A 6,982-nucleotide genomic window follows, 5' to 3' on the forward strand; every position below is an offset into this window, starting at 1 on the left:
GGGGTGGAAGGATCCATACTGACGGAATATTATAAAAGGAATAGAAGTCAGAGAACTCTCTCTCCAATAGTTGGATAGCCTGGAGGTCAGGCTAACTTGTCATAGTTAAATACAGAGCCAGTCAGGCTCAAGTGGTAAACACTACGATGCCTTGAATACATACGAACCCATGAAAGAGGTAGTAGTGTTGTATCAAGACCAAGTTTATTTCCAATTGTAGGTATTAAAAATACATAGTAGGCCTACATTAGAACTAAGATAGACCTCTCAAACAAGTAAAAACAAACCCACTGAATACAGTGTGAGGAGTCAGGCTATAAGAGCAGACCCCCTGTAGCACTCTGCATTCCACAGCCCCCAACACATTGTCCTGCTGCTTCCTGTTACTGTGAATAGTGGGACTTTCAGCCCATTTATGGGCTCTCTGTTTACAGCCTGCCCCATAAAGAGGGCCTTGTCCGGGCTGGGCTCAGCCACACTGAGCCCCTGGAGAACAGACCAACGCATGGATGATGGAAGTAAGAGACTTACCCATATTCTCTTTCTCTCGTACAAGTTTGAAGGGTCAAACTTTGGGTCAAACAAAATCCTCTCTGTCTGCAGCGATTCATGACTCTCAGCCTGGAGTTGGTCATTGGTCTGCTGATGAAGAGAGGGGTAGAACTAGAACAAGGAATAGTCTGTCTTAGAGGGCCTGTCAGACAGGGATATAATTCATTACTGTCTGTCGCAGGCATGTTCCCTGAAGAGAGGGGAAGCGAGGGAGATAGAGAAATAAGCTGAGAGCAGGGGAGTGAGGGACCCGCAGGGACCTAGTCCAGAGAGGATCAGCACAGCGCCCTCATCACATCTGAGAGGATGGAGGATAGAGGGGGAGTACAAACAGACACACACACACACACACACAATATCTGATCGATAAGGCTGATAAAAGCCTATTCACCTTGCTGAGGCTGACTAATCTATTGGCAGTGTAATAATATATAGTAAGTGCTTCACATCATCAAATAATAAAATAAAAGTGTTGTACTAACAAAGAAACAAAAACCAGAGGAAGGATAAATGAAACATTTGAAGTGTGTCTTCAGCAGGGATTTACAAAAAGAGTCACTGAATATGCAAGCCTGATCTCTAACAGACCATTCCAAAGTCTAGGGGCCCTAATGGCAAATGCCTGGTCTCCTTTAGTTTTCAACCTAGAATTTGGAATCGTCAACAGTTCCCTGCCAGTGGATCTCAGGCTGCGTCCTGGCTCGTAGGGAGATAAATGATCAGAGATATAGGATGGGGCTAAACCAAGCCTTAAACGTGATTAATACAATTTTAAAATATATTCTAAAAGTGACTGGTAGCCAGTGTAGAGAAGCTAAAATAGGTTTGATATGGTTACATTTTCCTGTGCCTGTTAAAAGGCGAGCTGCAGAATTTTGAACTAACTGTAGATGATGGAGTGATTTCTGACTGAGACAGGTATACAAAGAGTTACAATCTAGGTGTGAGGAAATAAAAGCATGTGTACCTTTCTCCAGATCAGTGACTGAAATAAAATACTTTACTTTAGCTATAGTATACAGTATTTCTGAGAAAAGCATGACTGGACAACATTTTTTACATGCAGCTCGAGATTTAGGTCAGGTTCAAAGAAGACACCAAGATTTCTGGCCTTAGGCTTTACCTTGGTGGACAAATGACCAAGGTTATCTACAATCTGAGTTATAGCAAGGTGGGGGCCAAATACAACCTCAGATTTTCTATAATTGAGCTGGAGAAAATTGTCAGACATCCAACATTAGATGTCAGCAAGTCACTTATGAAGGGTAGCTACACTAGCTTGGTCACTGGGTCTGATTGATAAATAGCGCTGTGTGTCATTTGCATAGTGAAACTGAATGTTATGATTGGGGAAGCATATACAGCAGGGTTTCCAAAACTCAGTCCTCGGGACCCCAAGGAGTGCACGTTTTGTTTTTAGCCCTAGCACAGCTGATTCAAATAATAAACTAATCATCAAGCTTTGATAATTTGAATCAGCTGAAACTGTTTTGGGGCCGGGGACCCTTTTTGTGATAGCAAATTCATCAGGGACCCCCTCATAATCAGAACACAACTTGAGTGAGATAAAAATAGTCTACAAGCAATTTTACTATGATGTCTGCAGTGCATGGCTGGACGAACCAAGTCTCGGGTCCGGGGAAAGAACATTTAAAAGGCCCGCCTCTTGGCATTGGAAAGAAAATGTTAATTTTTACATCTTTAAAGCTAATGTCCTGGAATTTTAAAGGCCCAGTACAGTCAAAAACGTGATTTTCCTGTGTTTTATATACACTGAGTGTACAAAACATTTCCATGACGTAGACTGACCAGGTGAATCCAGGTGAAAGCTATGATCCCTTATTGATGTCACCTGTTAAATCCACTTCAATCAGTGTAGATGAAGTGGAGAAGACAGGTTAAAGAAGGATTGAGACATGGATTGTGTATGTGTGCCATTCAGAGGGTGACTAGGCAAGACAAAAGATTGAAGTGCCTTTGAACAGGGTATGGTAGTAGATGCCAGGTGCACCGGTTTGAGTGTTTCAAGAACTGCAATGCTGCTGGGTTTTTCATGCTCAACAGATTCCTGTGTGTATCAAGAATGGGCCAGCATCCCTGTGGAACGCTTTGGACACCTTGTAGTCCATGCCCAACGAATTGAGGCTGTTCTGAGGGCAAAAGGGGTGAACTCAATATTAGGAAGGTGTTCCTAATGTTTTGTACACCCAGTGTATATTTCCACACTACGAAGTTGGCATAATACTCAAATGATAATGCCCTTTTAGTGTAAGAGCTGTTTGAAATTTCAGCCTGTTTGGGTGGGAAGGAGTTTTGGCCTGACTGGTGACATCACCAGGCGGTAAATTAGTTAATAGACCAATAAGAAAGAGAGTTCCAAACTCTGCCAATAACAGCTAGTTTTCAGTTTTCCCCTCCCCACTCATACCACTCCCAGACAGTCCTAGCAAAATTCTTGCTTGAGAAATTGCTCTTTGCTAATAAGCTATTTATGTTTCTTTTTGACCATTTAAATTTAAAACAATCACAGTAAGGTACTGAATTGTTACCTAGAAATGATTTGATATTGAGATGAAAATGGCTGCATTTGACCTTTAAGGCTTAAATTACAGTGCATTTATGCAAAACAAATAATAGGGAATAGTATTGAGTTGAAAAATTGATAATTTGTGGAATTAAAAATATATATATATATATTTTGAGATCTGGCCGCGGACCCCCTCCAGTACTTCCGCGGACGGTACTTGGAGAACCCCTGCCCCATAGTGAATAGGCCCTGGGGATGATACTGAACCACCCATGCTCACTGAGAAATGTCTGCCACAAAAATATGACCTGAACCAGTCTTGGGCAACGCCGGAGATTCCCAACCACCTCTCCAGCCGGTCAACAATGATGTTATGATCAATAATGTCAAACGCGGCACTGAGATCCAAAATAACTAGAATAGGACATTCACCGGCATCGGCAGCCAACAGAAGTTCATTACAGTCTTTCAATAAAGCAGTTTCCGTGCTGTGAAGTGAGCGGAAGCTCGACTGGAATTTTTCAAATAAGTTGTTCATACTCAAATGAGCCACCAATTGCTTGAAAACAATGTTTCTAAAATCTTGGATAAAAAAGGAAGCTTAGAAATTATTTGATATTGAGATGAAAATGGCTGCATTTGACCTTTAAGGCTTAAATTACAGTGCATTTATGCAAAACAAATAATAGGGAATTGAGTCTATAAATATTCAGTGAGGAGGGGTCTAGAAAGGGCTTTTTAAGGAGAGGTTGGACCAGAGCAGTTTTAAAGTACGCTGGAACGGAGCCAGAGGTCAGGGAACTATTTACAATAGACAGAATGTTGGGGCCAACAGTAGGCATAACCCCTTTTAGTAGTCTAGTGTAGTGTGTATTGGAGTTCAGACTATCCTATCAGAGTGAGAGGAAGGGAGGGAGAGAGAAAGAGGGAGATACAGACAGAAGAAGAGAAAGGAGACTCACTAGACAGGAGGATTCTACACACTGGTGTCTCAGGTGAACTTGTCACCTGTATGTCTACCTATGTGTAGTGCCTTTGAACCTGTGTAGTCCACCTGTCTTTCTGGGCCTGTGTCTGTCTAGTTTGTGTATGAGACCAGGAGTGGAAGCTCCTTTAGACTATTGACTAGTGAAGCAGCCTTTCTAATCAAATGAAATGCATTCACTCACTCTGATTAATGAGTTCTTCCGACTGACTCTCCACTCTCCCACTGGCTCTATTAAAAGTGTGTGTGTGTGTGTGTGTGTGTTTACTCTGTGTTTTGGCCTGTGGGCTTTGTCCTCCTCAACAAACAGAGTCTGTCAGTCTGTCTTAGGAGAGCGAGGAAGGAGTGTAAACAGCCAGCCTGTCATGTGAATATTCATGACTGTGTGTGTGTAGCCACGCTGTGTGGTCCTGGTCCAGACCCAATTACTCACACAAACACACTTACACATACACACTCCAGTACCAGAAACAGCTGTTGAATTATGAATGGACTGATGGGACAGAGCTCTATCACAATACCACAACAGCAGACAGGTCACATCAGGACATAGAGGATGATACTCACACAATCAGGCCAGGATTCAATCAAAGGCACATTATAGTCCAGCGCACTGCACTTTCCCTGACGTTCGCAGAGATCACATACAAGGTAAACACTGCAGAAGTCGTCTGAAGTGTAAATTACTTTTAAAAGTCAAGTACAATGCACGTGTCTACAACACGCATTTGATTGAATCCCGGCCTCAGTCAATACAGTATCTTTGTCAGGAATGTGTTAAAGGGGCAGTGCAGTGAAAAACGTGATTTTCCCCAAAAAATATTATGATATGTCCTCACTCAAATTAAAGAATAGATTAAATATACATTAAAACAGATGATTATCTTCAGTCAGTGGAATGACCTCCCTCTCATTACAGAGGATGTGTTACAATCAAAAAGCAGCTAGTAAATTAATTCACTTTCATCCTTCTCAGAGGAAGTGATCTAAAAATGAATTTGTTCTCTTCCTCTTCTCTTGGTCTGGTTGATAGATAGGATAGATAGGTAAACCTGTTTATTATTTGGTTCACTTCACAGTATTCCCTTTGAAGGAAGATGGACTGATTTCACATAAAATACAATAAAGTCAACAAAGAAGAGAAGATGAATACAGAGGCCTGGCTTTGAGATGGTTACACCAAATGTATTACACATGAAGACCTAGATTCCCTTACAGAGAAAAACACTTTAATAAATAATCGTTTCAATTATTAATGAAGTCTGTATGCCTTGATCTGATTAACTGTTTACACACATGGGCCTGGATTCAATCAGATTAAGCATTAAACAGCTTTGGCCGACATACGCAGGGCAGATGTTTTGGCGGTGTAACTGCGGTATGAGCTGACATATCGGTGAGTGGCTGTTGGTGTGTCACAAACCACTCCCTTCCTTATTAGCCTATCCCTACTGCGTTAGAAGTTCAAAACGGAGCTAGAATGTGTAGGCTCTATCGATGTTAGAAATAATGACTCTCAAATATCAAACCATTGATGTTAGGCTAATGCATTTTTTCATGTTAATCTGGATGGGGGATTTATGCCTATCAGTCTAATTCGAGTGTTTGAACTGGTATGAACTTCTTATGCAGCTACATAGGATTTGTTGGATTATAGTCGGGTGTGGTTTAGTTGCATCCAGTGCACTGTCCGCAATAAGGTAATGCAACGAGCCGCTTGTGTATTTGACAGCTCTAACCAAGGGTTTGAACTGGCTCAGGGAACAGAACAGAAAACCGGAAAATAATGAAATTATTTGAGGAACAGAACCCAAACCGAAAATGAAAGTGATCTATACTGTTCCGGAACAGAACCGTTATTTTAAAAGTATTGGGAACCAGTTAATAATGTTATTTTACATTCCAGGCATTTTTTTTCAGACCCACAAAAATCCCAACAAAGCGCTCCATCACTGAGAAACTTATTCCAGCGCCTGCCTACCAACTGGAAATATTTGCCAGTGGGTGTGTGTAGGCTACCTGCCTCTCTACTTTGCCCCTTTTACTGTAGCCTTCTGACGACGTTACAAGCGTAATACCGAAATTAGGGAGAGACGTTTAATTAGAGAAGAATGGATACTTTTGTGGGGTTCGAACCGGTTCAGAACGTTATTTTGCTGGTTTGAAGAGTGGAACGGAATGAAAAAAATAATGGTTTTAATCAAAACGAAACGGTTTGAAAATAATTTTGGTTCCAACCCCTGGCTCTAATGCAGTTCCACCTCCGACAACGCCAAAACAACGCTATGCAGATGTCAATCTGATTGAATCTGGTGCCAAGATCTGCATAAAGTCAATAAATAAATCACTTAATCTAATTTACATATTAATCAGCGTTGTTACACAGGTCCCACGGGGCTGCCAGAGGATGTTAGACCCTCACACATGCATGCATGCACGTATGCACACACACACACACGCTGGTGCTGCCTTCCATTTTTGAGATACAACTCCGGATCCTATCAGAAAAGGTATGCAGCATTTGAAGACAATAGAAAAATGACACAAATGCCATTTATGACACTTATTGCAAGAGAGGATGTATGCAAATTCATGGACATCAAATGAGGTCTGACATTATACTTTAATTATTGTAGCCTCTTTATTTTGCTTCTCCATAGAAGAGCTTTCAGAGAACAGGGACAGGAGGTATTAGGTTCAAGCCAGGGTCCTGATTAGATCTGGTAGTCTAGCTTTCACCAGTTCCTCCGCATACAGAAAACATGTGCCAAACAGTACAGCAAGAAAAGAAGCCACAGTTTGTAATATGTTGGAACCATGGTGTGTGTATTTGTGACTCGTTTCAGGAAACTAGGCGTATGTCGCGCTTCACTACTTCACAGGAGAGGCATTTGAACGTAACCTTTAAAAAAAAAAAA

The sequence above is a fragment of the Coregonus clupeaformis genome, chromosome 20, assembly GCF_020615455.1.
Source record: "Coregonus clupeaformis isolate EN_2021a chromosome 20, ASM2061545v1, whole genome shotgun sequence".
NCBI lineage: Eukaryota > Metazoa > Chordata > Actinopteri > Salmoniformes > Salmonidae > Coregonus > Coregonus clupeaformis.